Source organism: Simochromis diagramma, unplaced genomic scaffold (assembly GCF_900408965.1).
Source record: "Simochromis diagramma unplaced genomic scaffold, fSimDia1.1 OVJJ01000816.1, whole genome shotgun sequence".
Lineage (NCBI taxonomy): Eukaryota > Metazoa > Chordata > Actinopteri > Cichliformes > Cichlidae > Simochromis > Simochromis diagramma.
This window is the reverse complement of record NW_024386908.1, coordinates 4,199,864-4,217,624: the sequence shown is the minus strand read 5'-3', so window position 1 is coordinate 4,217,624 and position 17,761 is coordinate 4,199,864.

The window sequence follows — 17,761 nt, the reverse complement described above, 5'->3', positions numbered from 1 at the left end:
TCTCCTGCATATAGCTTCACATGTATCAGGTTCGAACACACACCCACTACCTAAGAGCTACAGTATAATAATGATGATGACACAACATGCCAGGCACATAGTGATTTAGCATTACACTTACTTGTGGCCCTTTAATTTAAGTCCCCCTCCCACCCACCCCATACACACACATTGTGGAGATGTGAAAAATGTTAGTGGCCTGCTATAATGCTGCAAACATCAGCGAACCCCACAAGGAGGATTAATGCCTCGTCTGGCTTTTATTATGCTGTCCTGCCGTCCTTCGCGTGCTGCCCATTCATCCTTGTAAGGTGTCCATATCTGCTCACAGTCAGGGCGCGGATACGTGCGGTCATGTGTGCGCGTTTGCTGGAGTGTGTCGCTGTGTGCGTTTGCCTGTGCTGTGTATGCGTAAAAAAGTGCTCGACTGATGCGTGTGTCTGATCTCAAAAGCTTATCCCAGAGGGGGTTAAATCACTTGTCCAGTCACGGGCTTCCCAGGGCCGTGTCTAGCTTGTCTTATCAATCTATCGACGTGGCACCTACGCTGCCAGTTGCGCTAGGAGGCCGATGCTGTGGACGGCCGTGGCCCCACCACGGAGGAATACTAATGGGGATGCAGATAGCTTTTGGTTTGGCCACCTCAGCAGACATTGATCCCCCTGCAGACTTCTATGGTGGTGACAGATGGACTGTCACCTCTGAATGAGAGAAGACTGGGACACCTCCTCTCACATCTCCCCCAGCGGGATTCAGTCAGTGCCTCTGTTCTGTTCGGCTTTGTGCGCGTTGCTTCGTTTGTCCTTTCTTACTGCTTTTATGTCCTCACCTTATTTCATCTCTTCTTTTCTCATTTCTACAGGCGTAACAACCAAAAGGTTGCAGGTTAAAGCTCTACAGCTGCCAGCTGTCATTAAAAAACCTAAATCCTCCAAGCTTATTCCAGATTCCTATAAAGATCACATTTTCAAAAGTAATTTCCAGGGAACATTTTCAGATAAAGATAACTCGTCTGGTTCTCCTCATTTAGTTAAAGAAGTAAAGGAGGCCAGCTTCATTTGTACTGTTGACACACTAAGTCCTCCCTCTGCCACCTGAGAAACAAAGAGAGTGACAAAGAGGTTCAGAGTGTGAGGTAGTTCATGATGAAGGCATTTATAATGCAGTTTTCAGTGTGACTGAATGCAACCCAGTTTCACAGCAAAGAGAAAAATATTTTGGGTTCTCCTTATTTTCATGCTTATTTTCTCCATCACACGAATGTCTAGTTCCTTTCTACTTGTGTATTTTAGACAAAGACAGAAAGTTTTGCCCCATGGCTCCGGCATACGAGTGAAAATACGGCAGCAAGCTCTTTGTGACTAGAAAAGTTGGTAGTAGCCTGTTGACCGTGTTGAATTTTTTCCAATTCCAAGCAGTTGGTCAGCCAGAGTTTGAGTGTGCAACACCCCCAATCACTTTTGATCGCAGGGCAAGTGCACAGGTTGCCCCCCAAGGTAACTTGTACTGACTGCAGGCACTCTCAGACTGGGAAAGATTTGCAAATAAATGCTGTCTAATGTGTAAACGCAGACAGATTGCCAACATGTTAATTAGTCTGCACTCATCTGTGACTCCACTTTCCTTGCTGCCAGCACATTTTATTTTGTTTATATTATAAAAGCAAGGTTACAGAGCGCCTATGTTGCAGTTAAATTGGTGTTCTGCAGCAAACACATCACTATGTATGTCTGCTTCAGATCTGAGGTTCAGTTAAATTAATTTCTGTTTAATGTGACTTTCTGTGTATGTAGACTGCAACAAATTTGTCAGTTTTGCTGATTTATCTCAGTTGATCGCCATATTATCACCTGTAGTCTCTGACCACTGTTTTGCTTAGCTTGACAGTAGCATTAAGCGGTGGCATTAGTGAAATGCTGGAATTTCATCTAGTAGATTGAGGTTTATCTCCCATGTGATACCACAGTGCAGTTTGATTGCATATTGTGAAGTATGGTGGCATTATTGAAAGGATCTTCAAAAGCCCACAGCTTTTATCTCGCACAGGATTAATATTTGAAGGTGGTCTTTTTATTACTTTTACCTGTAAGTTTGATTTTCACTGTTTACTTTCATTTTCAGGACATTTTTAGACTTATTTAAAATCCAAGTTTCTTGGCTGACTTGTCTTTTTGGATGGCAGTCCGTAAAAATGCGTGGTGCAGGTACAAAACATACTTCATATTTTAACATAATAGCTGACTATCATAAAAAAAAACTGACAGAGTAATGGAAATTTTGAGCATGGAATAAATTGTTTTGGAGGTTAGGGGTTTACATGGTCCATGGACCTTTCTCACTTTATGGTCCACAGTATACAGCTATAACTGGTGTAGTCGTAGAAATTATTGGCCTCACAAATAGGAAAGTAAATAAGTAATAAAAATTGTTTAGGTCTTATTTGAACTTTTAAGGTTGGGGAAACATACAAGGTCTCAACACAAAGTCTTATTATATTGGTAAATAATTAAACAGATGAATAAATAGATTCACTTGAAAATCCTGTGACTGTGTAGAGCATCATTTGTCTCCAGCTATGACTTTACTGCACACTGTTATATGTAGTGGAAACCATAAAGCCCGGCTCAGTAATAAAAATAAAAAGGATCTTAAGCATTTTTCAATCACCTGTTGAACACTTTTGGCTCTAACCCCAGCAACTCTCTTAGTCTCTCACTGCCAAATCCCACTTATCAGCCAGTGCCGCCTGAGCTGTATTGAGAGGAGCTATGCAAATGACTGGGAGGGAAAGGGCAGATCTAATCTTAAGGTTTATTCTAATTAAAAGTGATTTACTTTCCCCACCGTTCCCTAAGAGGGAAGCTTAATGTCCTGTTCTCAAAAGAGATGGCACCCTCTAACTCAATTATGTAGAAAAAGATGCACTTTGGTGAAGTTTTACTGTGGATAGGAGTGCTTCACATGCAACCTTTTGGATTTTTACCTGGGAAGGAGAGAGAAAGGTCAAGGTTAAGGACAACCCAGTCTGTTCCACCTGGTGTTTGTGCAAGATCCTTCATAACATTCTGAAAGTTGAACTTAAAGAGTTCCTGCTCACGGGAAAATATAATATCAGACTTTAGTTTAAATTTCCACATTAAGTCTTTCTAAATCATTGCAATCCCCCAAGTTTTCATCCAATTTTCAGTAATATTTCTATTTTTTCTAAAAGAGATTTGGCGGCAGAAAAGTTGTCTCAGTCAACTTTTTTTATTTTCATAATAAGAAGTAAAAGTTTAAAACTTGCAAGGTATTTATGCTCGCAAAGTACTGATATTACATTTGGAAAACAAAGTCTTGCAACTGCCACCCTAATAGGGATAAGAAGAAGAGGATGGATGGATGGATGGATGGATGGATTTGTTCCATGGTCATTACATTTGGCTTAGATTTTTATTTTTAATTAAAACGGCATGGTTTAGGATAGGAGCCAAGTGAGTTTAACTGTCTTAAATATTTAGATTACATTAACAGATCTAATCTAAATGCAGTATTAAAACAGTAAATAATGAAATGCATTACATTTTAAGTATCAACACAGATTTCCTTTGGTGTTATTTGTCTGTACACGGTGCTGTTTTTGTGGATGTTGACTTTGTGAACTACTGGTAACGTATTCTTATAGAGTTTCTTAATCCCCACAAACTGTGGAATCTGTAGCATTTTTGATAGATTTAGCTAAAGAAATGGGAAAAAAAATTATGTGTTTAATGACAGCCAAAATTCCAGAAGAAACTGTTGGTCCAACCCTCGAGTTAGATGCCTTTTTTATGCTTGAGTGATTCATACGTGAGTGTTAGGTGGCAAAGGAAACAAAAAAAAGCAGTCAATGTCCAAAGAAAAACTTTGAAAGACCTTCAGAAAAGCCTGGGAAACTATTCCTCAAGATCACTTTAAATTTCAAAATATAAAGAAATGAAACTCAAGACATTTGCACAGTCACGTATACTTCAGTACCACACTGCTTATATAATTCTTAGATTTTATTGTCTTGAAGAAACCATCCAAATAATTATGTAGTCTAACACCTCAGTGTTCCTCCATCAAACACCTCCACTGCAGCTGTCCATCTGCTACCAAGCAAGAACACAGAGATGATTTTTTCAGTTCTGTTTTTGTATTAAATAAATCCACAAGCCACAACAGAAATGATCTTTCTTACAGTCTGAAGAGAAGCTAATCCAGGTCAAGAGCTCCTGTTAGACAGAAAAATAATCCAGCAATGCCTGAAACCAAATGTTCAGTTTTATATCTTTCCAAGTCAAATACCAAAAATGTCTCCAAATCAACTTCTGAAATGTCAAACTGCACTGAATTAAGTCAAACCAACAGGAACCAAAAATGCATGAACACACTATTGATCTATGTTTGAGCGTGTGTGTCTGTGGCACATGTTGTGATAGCTTACGTTACACTCAGCAGCAAGTAAACAGTCATGTCAGTCATGGTCATGAGATGGTAAAATGACATCGCATCATGTCGGATGAGTGAGCACGCTCAGTGTAATGGCAATCAAAACTGGCATATACTTGGAATTTGAGTGATGGGGGATTGTTATTGTCAACTGCCGCGGTTAATAAATACCTGATATTTTGATGGTTATAAATATACATGGTGTACAAACTAAATGTTCTAAAGTGCAATTATATTACTATTTTTAAGTTCCTGCAGTCATACTGGTCCTGATAATTGGTTCCACATCAGGTTAGTCATTTCTTTTTGACACTTCTTGATTGCTGAGACTTCTGAGGGCAAATTTCAAAAGTCAAAAACCTTTGAATGAAGTTCTTTGAGATTGTGCTTCTTGTGAATGTGGCATCACTGCAGCCAGGATCCAATCTGTGAAAAACACATGGGGGGTGTTTTATTTCCCCCCTGCACTAGAGTGGCCCTCCATACGACGGTATTATTAATCTTGTCAATGTAAACTTTATAGAATAATCATGAACTTCAACAAGTACAGAACTTATGCAACAGTGCAAACAGTCTCTACACATCGCGCTTAGAAAATCTGCTGCCCGTCACCCCCTTTGACCCACATCTGTAAAGCTCCAGAGAGTGAGTCCGAGAGCAACAGCAGACTTTCAGAGTTTAAGAGTTAATAAAAATATGAAAATGACTCTGCTCTGTCACGTGCTCTACAGCACACTGGACCACAGGTTCTAACTTATGAATGATGCAGTGAATGATGGTCAGATTAGGACTGATCTGTTCATCCAGGACTCTGGCTGCTCCTCTCTATCAGCCCATCACAGCAGCTGCACCATTACTTCCAAAGCCAACAAACCATGCGTGTAATTTCTTCAGAGACCCCTTCGTAACCGCAGGATGTGGCAGACAGCTGCCCCAGTGCATAGCTGCAATTTAACAAGTTAAAAGAAGAGCCAGCGTAACTCACCTTTGTATGGAACTATTATGCCAGTGAACAGGCAAATGGTTGACAAACAACAGGAGTAGTTAAATAGTGATTGCACTCTCCAAATCTAGGTTATTTATTTAATCATTTAGTAGGTCTTACACTGAAATAGAGTGCATTTTGGCTTAATGAAGAGTTAGATTAGAACGAGCCTGGGTCATTTCCATATGCAGTGGCATCTCTGCTGTCATGGAAACAAGCGCCGAAAGTGAAAGTTCTGATTTGAGTTTTGTTTATGCTCTAGACTGTTTCAAAGTGTAGTGCTAAAAGGCAGAAGGGGGTGGGGACAAAAATACTTGAGCAAAGGCAGGGATATAAATATATATAAATATACAACATGTCTGCTGATTAACAGATCTATGTAGTTATAGAAACTATACTTTATTTACACATTTAAATGTCATTCTAGTGTCATTTTCCCTCATTGCATTAAAATGTATTAAACCACAATTTAACAGCATTATCTGTTACATAAAGACTACATATGTGTGAAATTAGTTTTAAAATCAGAGCCGTTTTGAATTTTCTTTTTTTTGTAGAAAAAACGTCTTTTTTTAAATTTCAGGTTTATTCTTTGTTACAGGATTTTCATTTTACTTTACACGAGAGGTTAATTTAGATTCATATTTCATGTATTTAAAAATGACCTGAAAATATGATAATTAACAGAAATAAAAAATGTAAAATTACAGATTTCTATTTTCACCTGGTAATGCCAATCCTGACTGCTGCATACATATTTTGCTAGCGCAGTTTGTCAGTTAAACAGCCCTTGAAGATCAAACTAAACCAAACATACAAAGAGCAAGTTATGCATACAGTTATAGAGCTGTTGTTAATGGTAAAATAAACTGAAATGACCCGATATTATTATTATTACACAAAGAGTGGTGACTTTTCAGGTTGAAAAAAGAATTTTGTGCAATAATATCCCCTGGCTTCCTTGGAATAAACTATCAAAACACTCAGCTCAAGGCTTCACAACCAGTTGGTGATGTCTCACTACATCTTTTATATACTGTATATTCTTAGGGTTATAAAAGACAAGGCAAACTCATTGCTTCTTTCTTTGCTCCCAAATTAGGTAAAATATTAGATTTTGTTTCCCATGATGTTACAAATTCTTCATGCCTAGAGCACTTTTTATGTGGCAAGCATTACTGATACCATTAAATTCTGATCTTCAAAATGGAGCTTGCTTTAAAACAGAGCCAAAATTTGCTCACAATACAAAGTTTTCAGAATAGTTCTTAAAACACAAATTGCTCTGTAGCAGTCAGAGAAATCCAGGCTCTGGGTATTATTCATCACATCAGCAAAACTCAAGCTGATAACGAGCTGTTGTGATTAAAGATTTTGGGACGGTAGCCGGTATTTTGCCAACACATCATTTTCAGCTTCCCTTCTCCTGATGTGATTTTGAAGAAATGGCTTCACACGTGGTTTTATACTAATTTATAACTAATTTGACTTTGTCGTCATCTTCCTTTATCTTTCCCATAAAATGTCATAAACACACGACAATACAAGACAGAGAAATAATTACAAAATTCTTAAAGACACTTTAAATGTTATCTTGCACGTGGTTCTTGATTATATTTCCATCATTGTGAAGGCTTATAGGCAGAGTGAAATGTGCATTTCCTGTTAAGGTTCCTCATTGACATAGGCACCATTTACTGCTGTCAGGCTCCCCCCCGCCACGCACCTCACCACCACCACTACTTAGTGAATAAAGGTCAGGCAATCAGGCATCTGGAAGGACAGCTAATTTGTCATCCCTTGACAAACGTGTCAGCGTCCGATCTTGTCCGCAGGGCTTGATACTGCAACAAGCCGTAAAGGTTAAGAGATTCAAAGAACACTCCCCCCCCCTTCCCTTCCCTGCTCGCCCTGTCTCCATCTCAACAAGCAACATGCGACAGAGCAGAAAATTCAATTTTGGATTTGATACTGTGAGGGTTATGTGGTTTCATGGCTGTAACTCTTCAGAGTCTTTAGGCATGTCGTCTGCCTTACTCTGTTAAACTCTGGAGAAGCCCTGTAGATCGAGACGTTCTCTTCTACATCCTCTTTGGTTGTGCAGTATCTCACTAAACTGACCTAAACTGCCTTTTTCCCCCTAAACAATCAAATAACAGATGTGTGTGATCAGTTGGAAGTAAGAAGCATCTCACTTTTAGTTAGAGTTGAATGTGATCTATGCAGACAGTAAATGTGAAAAATGGCCTCTATCAGGCTAGCTGTTGTTGGAGGTTTATCTTCAAATCAACATTTATTTATTACATTTTTAATTTAAAAATTACATCAGCGTTTTTATTTGGGTTCAAATGCAATGCAGAGGTAGTCGCAATCTGTCCATCTAAGCACGGCCTTTGTGATTATAGAGGCATTACAAGTCGTTTCTGTCATCCCTGAATGCATCCTAATAGCCTGTTTAGTGAGGACATCTACTGCTGCAGGTGTGTGTCCCCTTTGGATTCCCAGGAGTGTAAGTGACAGAGGGTAGGAGAGAGTGAGTGAGACATGAATGAGTGACTTTGATCAGGTGGGTTCACCAGACTGTGTGTGTGCGTAATGTTCAGTGTAGGATAATGGAGAGCCAGGCAGACAGCAGCATGCCAGATGCACCTAATGTACATCACTGCCAAGGCTAGTTTTAGACCTAACTGCCCATTAAGTAGTGTATCAAACTTTTTGGGGGCCTTTGCTTGCACTGCTGTAGCTACTCTTTTCAGATTCTTACAAGACCCTTCACTTCTGTTTGATGACAGAAGAAGTAAAAGGCTTGCTAGGCTAGACTATGAAATTATATCATCTTTAAGACTGAGGTTTTGCAGACATGTGACCACTATCTATGTGACATTAACTTGCTCGCCATTTTGGACATGTGACAATCAGGGTAACAATGTAAGCTCAAATGCACAATGCCCCAGTTATGCATGGTTAAAAGATGGGTCTGTGACCATCTGGCAACCTCTGGTCATGAGGGAAAAATGAGTATTGCCTGACTGGTTGTGAGTGGTTGATGGCAGTCACAGGTAAAATGATTGCTTCCAACTTTGTTACAAGCAATCAAGTTGCAACCAATTTCATGCAGCCAGAGCCAGAAACCTCCAGGAACTATTGCAAACCATTTGAGGAGCATACATTTCCCATTTAGCTTGTTTAGCAGGGTGCATCCAATGGGAATACATACAAACTTGCTAATAAGCACGAAATGGCAGATTAATAAAATATTATAACTTCCCTCACCAAAACTGAAGGACAAACCTTTAGAGCAAGCTGACCTCACAGCAAACCACATCATTTATCAGCTCATTTCATTACAAAATCTCCAAAAAGCACCAACACCAGGCCTAGCAGTCAGATACTGGCTACAGCTGCCTGTTTTGGTAAACCTGACAATCACAGCAGCCTTAATGAAATCCAAATGGATTTAAAAAAATATGAAAATTCAGTCACCGTAGCAACTTACAATAGTCACGAAGAAGGAAAATATCTATAGAGACCAAGCTGTTCTTGTATGTGGTTGTGAACATGCTTTCTAACGCTTTTATTTTGGGGGATTTTAACATGTGAATCTATGGGGATAGCCTCGAAGGACCTCTCCAAAAACTGCACTTGCACACTGGTTTCATTTTATAGGAAGTCATCAAACTGAAATGAAGCTGATGGTGCTTTTTAATGCTCACTTTATACTATGGTTAGAAGTTGGGAGTTACTTTGAGGGGAATCATCTGGTACACTGGAGATCTTAGGGTTCCTCCACCTGTGACTTCCCACTTGTTATATGCAAATGACATCTTAACGCATTAGCCTCTCACACCCTCTCAAGCATCTTAAAAGCATAGTGTAATTAAAAACTACCATTCTTACTCATTGTAATTTGTTCCCTGCTATCAGTAGATGGAGGTTTATTGGATTCAACCATATTACAACGCCATATGTAGTGCCATTCATCAGTGTTGACTGGAAACATTTACACCTTGCTTTCATCAGTGTGTGCATCTTCATTTCTCCACTAAACGTTTTTTTTTCCCAGTTTCTCTTTAACTGCTCAATTATAACTCGTCTCATAACCGCCTCATACTCTGCTTCTGCTTTATCGCTTTCTTGCACTTCTCTCTCAGTCTTTCCCAATTTGTAGCCCGTTAACTATAAAAACTTGCATCAAGGCATCCAAAAAAAGTCACGCTATGATTTGCCCAACTGTTGTTATGCACACATGTCAAATGTTTATTTAGCAAGGGGATGTGCAAAAAATACACCCATGCCTCCGTCTAAGAAGCTGAGACAAACAGATGGAGCTTGTGTATCTGCTAAAATCTATACATGGCTGATGTACCACAGGGGTATCTCTGTTGCAAGTCATTGCTATGCGCTAATGTGACGCCCGGCTTTCCTGTGCACCAAAGGAGGCAGGGAGAGGCGAGTCGGATGGAGTGCGAAAAGATGGAAAAAGAGAGTGGGAGAGTTGAGAAAGCAAGTGAAGGTGGATGTCATGCTGAGAAAGCATCACACTCATGTGTGAAGCCTAATCAGGCACAATCTGCTTCACTATGACGCAATGTGCCGACTGACTGTGTATTTTCTATTTATCTAAAATTAAAGCTGTTGCATGCTCATTGCTGCATTCCATTAAGCAGCGCATTGAAGGCATCCAGTGGAGTTGATGAAAAGCTCATACAAGTGGCTCCTGGAAAGTTATGAGTGACATGTGCTTCAAATGTGCACACAAGCACAAACTGCTGCAAAGGAATGACTGCAATGCTCATATATATGCCTGCTTTTATTTTATGTTGACCGGGATTTAAAGTTAAATATACAGAACATATTGTCAGAATGATGCAACTGAGTAATCTACGGACACAGAAAAGGAATATTGCGAACATTTTGCCTGGCATAAAAATTCCCTTTAGTGGACATGCACAACCTTTTTTGTCTTTGAGAATATGGATATAATACAAGTTATGTGCCCACATAACAAAAGATTGAATGTTTGGCTAACACTAACCTGCAACTAAAGCCTTGTCCATATAATTGTCCAAGGATTTGTTTGTGTAGGTAATCTTTTAATAAATTAACACAGGCTGTATGAAACATGGACACAGCTACATAGCTACCCTATGAAGTCCTGATTTGAAGACTTGAAATGAGTCTTTTTACCATTGCCCTCTTGGTCTTTTGAAAGCAGATGTGACAAGGGAGGGGGACTAAAACCACATGCTTATTGGCTAATGACTTGCCAATCATTATTCCTAAGCCAGTAAACAGACCCTGGATGATTCTACCTTCATATTGTCCTCATAATTTACAAAACAGACTTTTGTATTAACCCCTGGTGGCTACTATATATAGAATCCAGGTTTGATGGACTTCACTTTTCCCATCCTTTATTATCTACAACAGGTAATAGCTTTAGTCACTTACATAAAGGTTTACTCTTTAAGTTAGGAATAACTCATGGCTTCCTGGGCTTCTACTGTTACAATTTTGCTTGTTTTAAGTGTTCAGCCTGCATATAAGTTATGTTTATCTACAATGTGTTTTAAAAAAAAAAAAAAAAGGAAATCCAAAAATAAATGCTGAAAAGGTTGCCAACATTGTTCTATAAAACACAGAATCTCTGTCTGTGTGTTTGTTTATTTGTCCGCAAACACTTCATAGACCATCAGTAGCTAAACAACCAAACTTAGCACACAGTATATCATGGGCCCCTGTAGGTTCTCATATATAAAAGACTGTCTAGCAGCCACCTAGCAATGCGCTAAAGTGACCAATTTTTAGCATTTTTCTAGGTTTTGTGTCCGAAACATCTAATTTATACCTGGCAACTGGCAAAAACGACCCATTTTGGCATGAAAACATCATCTTGTGTTTTTTTTATTGGTCTCAATGTGATTAAGTATATCAGCACGAACAGGCCAAACAATACCACAGGATGTGCATTTACTAGCAGGTAAAAACAACACTCATAAATGATAAAAGCAACTTGTTGGAATGTAAAAGTTTAAAGTAAAAGCCAACCAGTGAGTTATACCTGAAAGCTTTCAATCTTTAGCAACACAGGCAACACAATTACTGTGCGTTACATGGGCTATTAGCAGGTCCCTGACCACAAGCGGAGGTATATTTGTATGTGGGTCTCTCTACTAAAAGCAGTTTCAACTTTTGGTTTGCAAAAAAACACAAAGAGGCTTTCATGAAAATTACTTCACTAACAGTCATTGCAGTTTTTGTAATCTCATCCCAACTGTCTTTGCTTGCCTACTGATATCTAACTCCAGCACAATGATATAATCAACAGCATGTATTTTAATTCCAGTGCCAATAACGGACAAAATGTTCAGCAATCATTTTCTCCAAGTCAGAAAAACAAGTAACTTTCAATCAGCTTCTCTGTTTCTTGGCAGTTTGGACTTAATTAGTTTTAGGCTGTCGTCCCAAAACAGAGATCTCCCCTCTGCGTGACCAACCTTTCAGAAAACAGCCTTGTTTAGGAGCTGAGCAAGTGAGTACAGTTGTTGGAAGGGAGCTTTAGTGACTGTGAAATGGTGACTAATTTGGGGTAAAGAAGCATGGCCTTTGATCTTTGCTTTGAATAAAGCTGACTGTGCCTGCCTCAGCGCCCCTTAGGCCTCATTGTCATCCTGCCAGAACGTCATCTTTCTCCCATCACTGAATATAAAGCTGTGGAATACATCATGCAAATAATCAGGCTGGAAACAAACACAAGCAGTGCTTTCCCCCAAAGGAAGAGGCAGCCGTCTCTAATGAGCAGGGTAAAATCGGAATATTCATACCTCTTTCTCTCCGCAGAAACGACTGAGTGATTCCCTCCTCTCCCTGTCGCTGTACCCGACTTCTTTCTACTTCTTTGAGGCTTCTCCCTCTCTCCTCTCATTCACCGTTCTGTCTGTCCTTCCCTCTCACCTCCATCTGTGTTCCCACTACTTCTTCTTCTCCTTTGCTCTCTGTCTTCCTGGAACATAGCGATAAACAGTAACATGAATAGGCAGCCAGTGATGTTGACAAAGCCGTTCACAGATTACGCCCCTGGATCACAGACACAAATCTGCCAGAGAGGAGACATTTGTTTGTGGGAGAATCAGTAATGAATGCAAAGGGGAAAAAGATTATTAGGAAGGAGTAAGAAATACTCTCCCCCCCCCCCTACCAAATTACTTAGAAAAACAAGCTTGAAATATCTCCAAATTTAGACTAAAGATGTACAGGCCTTCCCCCACATATTGGAATTTAGTTGTCAGAAGTGTTGACAGAGGCTTGTCACATGGCTCTGGGTCTCATCCCACTCAGACAATAGGAGGTCTAGCGACTGATATTCCAAAAGGGCCCACTCGCAAGTAGTTCTAGTTTATTTAGCATTAGCATCACAAAAGAGACGAACTAAAAAATGAGGAAGAAAACAAAGCAAACAGCAGAACGTATTTCTCATTTACTGCCAAAACTTATCAAAGAGGTAATGAAAACATTTCTGGGTCTGTTACTGCCCACAGATTGAACGTTTGCACTGCAGACAGGTGAACGCCTGTAGATGAAATGAAGAAAAATGTGAGGTAGTGGAGGAAGATGAACAGCACAATGTACCTAAGGCCAGGGATGGATGATGTAGGAGGAGAGGGATTTTATTTCTCTCCTGACCACCTTTTGAGAATGACCTAGAATAAGAGAAAAATTATATCCCATAGTAAGAATGTTCTACTTCTCCATGCTAAAACAGCTTTTTCCTCGCATTACAAAAATATATCTGAAAGTCTGGAGCTAAAATAGTTGTTTGATTGGCAGAAAGGAAAGGGAAAAGAAAGTATGTGAATGCTTTGTGGTTTCCTCCTCCTTGTCTCCTATACACACATATATACACACCTGTACACATCTGTATACATCTGTGTATATATATATATATGTATATATATTCTCATACATATGGGTATGGGTTGGCTAAAAATTGCAAAAAGGTTTTTCAGTATTTACTTCAATTTTAAAGAAAATAGTGAGCACATATATCAATAATAAAAGTAGTCATTAGTTACTGTCCTGGAGCAGAAAAAAGAGAAATCTGAAATGAAAATTACAAGATGTGGTAGTAACAGAAATCAACCTCAATTGGAATATCGTTCTTCCCTTAATCTTCCCCAATGACTCAAGTAACAAAACAAAACATCAAACAGCGCTATTTTTTTTAGCCTATTTTATGTTATTCAATAATTATAATAATACCTGGAAACTACTATGAAATTAAAGTATCAGCTAAAACTGCAGGTGGAGCTTTGATGAGTCCATCTACAAGAATATCAGAGCAAATACAGGTGCTCATCATGCCAGAATTATCTGCCTATGCTGCAAACAGTGAGTGCTTTTAAGTAAATGAACCTTGTCTTGTGAAAGCAATCACTTAGACTTACTGATAGTTATGATCAATTTTTGCCTACTTACACCAGAAGGAACCCTAAAAAATACACACTGAAACACAGTAACCTTATTTGGGGTTGTATTGTAATTTGATACAAACTATATACATTTTAACTAAGCCCTCATATGTGCTACAATGAAGGAAGAACTCCCGTAAGCTGGAAAAAAAACCCAAAAAACTTTTCTATGTGAATATAGCAGGTAACGCTAGAATTTTTTGGTAAATAAAACTTGTGTTTACATTCTTTCTTAACACTTAACTCTGTCTCTCACTCTCTCTAACACACACACACACACACACAAACTGTAAATTAATATAGCAATGATCTATAATATCAACAGCATTATTCCAGCTTTTGATCAGCATCATAGACAGCAACTGCAGTCAGCAGTCAGGGGAATGGACACATTAATCTAAGCCTGCACCACACCTTCTTCAAATAGGCTACCACCAACCCAAAGCAGATTTAGCCTTGCTACAGTAACATAAAGACAATTTATAATATCTGTAATCATGGAGCAAATGAGAGAAGCTTATTAAACACAGGTCCTCACAGACTGACTGGACAAGCACGCTCATTACCAGAATTTCTCACCCAACAATCATTTGTAATGGACCAGCTTCTAGATGTCACATATGCGCATATTGCAGTATGAGTGCATATTTTCAACATATGAGTGGTAACAATGAACAGTGAACCAAAGGAGCTTCTGGATGTGAGGTGAAATGTCTTCACGAAACCTAAAGTCCAGGTCTAGGTTTGTGTCACAGTGTCTCAGTAAGGTTCAAGCGAAAGACTAACATGACTGAGAAGGGATGTGTGTTAACATGTGAAATACTGCATTCTTCTCAGGATCTGAAATAAAAGGTTTTTAAACACAAAGGTGGGCTAAAAGTGTTACTTGGTACAAAGTTGTGTTTGTGTGAAGCACTTTTCTATGATGGTTTAGAAAGGGATTCTTAATATAAGAAGGTTATTTTCTCTATTAAAATCATCAAAGTGAAGTAAAGGGTGTAGCGTAATTCAGTTAGCATTAGTTATGTCCTCATTTTGACCGCTGCTGCACTGCTAGCCAATATTATGCTCATTAATTAGTTTGACTTTTATCACACCTGTTGTAAGTGTTCCCTTAATAAAGGCAAGGGGTAAACCAAACCGATTCCTCAACAGGATAAGAAGATGTATGTGTGAATAATAAGCTGCATTCATTTTTTCAATTCCAGCCTTGGTGGTGTAGTCATATTTGCTGGGTGTAAGGAGGCATGGTTAGAACTATATCAGCACTATTATAAAGCCTAGTGAAAGTGTAATTTTCAGAGCTCTGCAGGTGTTTTTCTCCAAAGTCCCTTTTCTTTTCTTAGAGTTTCTTAGAGTTTTTTTTAACCTCATGTTTTCCATCAATCCATCCATCCATCCATAACTCTAACCCAAACCTAACTGTCATAGAGCTATTGTCAGGGTATTCTAGAGGAAAACCACACCAAATGCCATTGCTGTCAGCTAAGAAATGGAAACTGAAACTACAATTCACACAGGCTCACCAAAATTGGACAGCAGAAGATTGCAAAACATGCTGCCTGGTCTGGTTTCTGCCCCAGCAGTTGGATTTCAGCGCCAAAATTGGTGGAAACAACGTGAAAGCATGGATCAGTGCCACAGACTGGTGGTGGTAGAATAATGGTGTGGGGGATAACTTCTTGCCATACTGTGGACTCTTTAGTACCAAACGAGCATAATTTCAATACCACAGCCTACCTGAGTACTGTCGATGAATATAACCATTCCTTTGTGATCACAGTGTACCCATCTTCTTATGGCTGCTTCTAGCAGAGCAGTGCATGCAAACTCTACACATATGTCACAGAAGGTCAGCAGGTTCAAAATCAGGAACCTGTGCTAACCACCAGACCATCAGTTCACCCTCTATCAAGACGCATTCACTTTTAACTTGTTTAAAATGAATCATAAAATCAAATTACAGTACAAAATATTCTAAAAAATGTTCTTTTTTAAAAATGTAACTTCCAGATTGATCAATATCCCTTCTACTTCATTTACTCCAATAGTGTCCTTCTTCATTCACACCCTTTGGACATCTGCTTATATTACCTAAAAGACCCTTTAGAACGACCAATTTGTGGTCACATGAATTTTGTAGGTCCCAACCCACACACGCGTCACAACTGATCGGTTGCTATTTCAGCGATTTAAACGTCCTATTTTATATATTACTGTCCGTAAATCAGTCTGGGCAAAAGAATAAGTTAAGTTACTTATGAGAATGAACCTGTAGAGTTGAAGTGCTGTTGCAATGTTATGCAAGGTGGATATTTGAAGACAGGTACTGTTAGAATAAAAAAGAAGAGGAAATGAAATGAAATGGAGAGAAGCCATTTGGAAAAGGCAAGCTGGCTGTGATAATAAGGGAACAGCAAGAAACAAGACTGGTGTTTGATGCAGGTCAAGTACTCTGCAGGCTGGGGATTAAGGAACTTGTAATCCTCAGCCTTTTAATCAACATATGTGCAAAGTAAATGACATCCAAGGTTTTATTTTTTAAGATATCATTATTTTGTATCTTCTGAGGGGCATTTCCATATATCAGGTGCAGGTTCGAGTATCTGAAGCTATCGGTTGACTCATTGATTATCTTCTATAAAATTCGTCTTTGACCAAAACAATTAAAAACTAGAAACTATTAAACAAATTTACTATAAATAAATTCATATATATATATATATATATATGGTTTGTGGTTTTTTTATGCACCTTACAGCTCCATATTGACCACTGCCATATTTTTGAGCTATGGTTTCGGAGGAGTATTCATCTCAGTAATAGCTAGCTTAACAGTGGCCACAGTAATTAGCAGCAAACAGCTAACCTTAACTTTGCCTAGGTGTACCTACTAGCTTGTTAATTCAGTCGTCATTTCTTGGTTCGAACACTTCTTCACTTCCCAAAATCAAACAATCTCCAAGCATTACTGATAGCAAAAAATGATCCAATTTTTTTCAGCACCACATTTAACATCCAGACATCCACAAAAAATAAAAAATAAATAAATAAATCTATAAGTGAATAGTTTGCAGAAAGTTAGAAAGCTAGGTTCCATCTAATCATGATATATCATGCTCTGACTAAAGTATTTTTCAAAAACAAAAACCAACAAATTGCCATAATTTTGGACTTACACAAAAAATAAAAACAAAGTAGCAATGATGTTTTGAAGGTTTATGAATCTGGCCTAGCTGATGTATATGTGGTACCTGGTGGCTAGCTACAGAGCTATGGTTGGGCTAATATAAACACATTAGGACAAGGAAGGTGTAGAATGAGAGTTGTTCTCAATAACAGTTCATAATATTATAGGAAGAAGATGCAGAAAATGGGCTAATCATTAATATCATTATATATGGTTGGAATTACGCACAATATAAAAGAAGATACAAAGCATTGCAGCTCGTTAATTACAGCAAAAGATACTTGGACCTGAAAACAGAGTGGATGCATCGTCACTTAACAAGTAGGTTACACTGCAAGTCCAGTCCTAAAAGTGAAAGCTACAGATTTTAGATAACTTCTAAATTTAAAAACCTCTGTGCAGTTTCTGAATGTAGTCTTACAGTTACCGTGTATTTCTCATCTTTTGGTGGAAGCAAACCACACGTTGACAGTAACAGTCTCCAAGGCAAGCAAACATTCAGAGAACAGTTAAATGTCAACTGATAGCAAACAGCAAACCGAATCAACCTCTTTGAACCATCACTGGTAATGAATCAAATATAATAACATAACGCCACAAATGCTCCCACTACTGTCACTGTCTAACATGTTATATTACTATGATACTAATATAGCACATACTTGA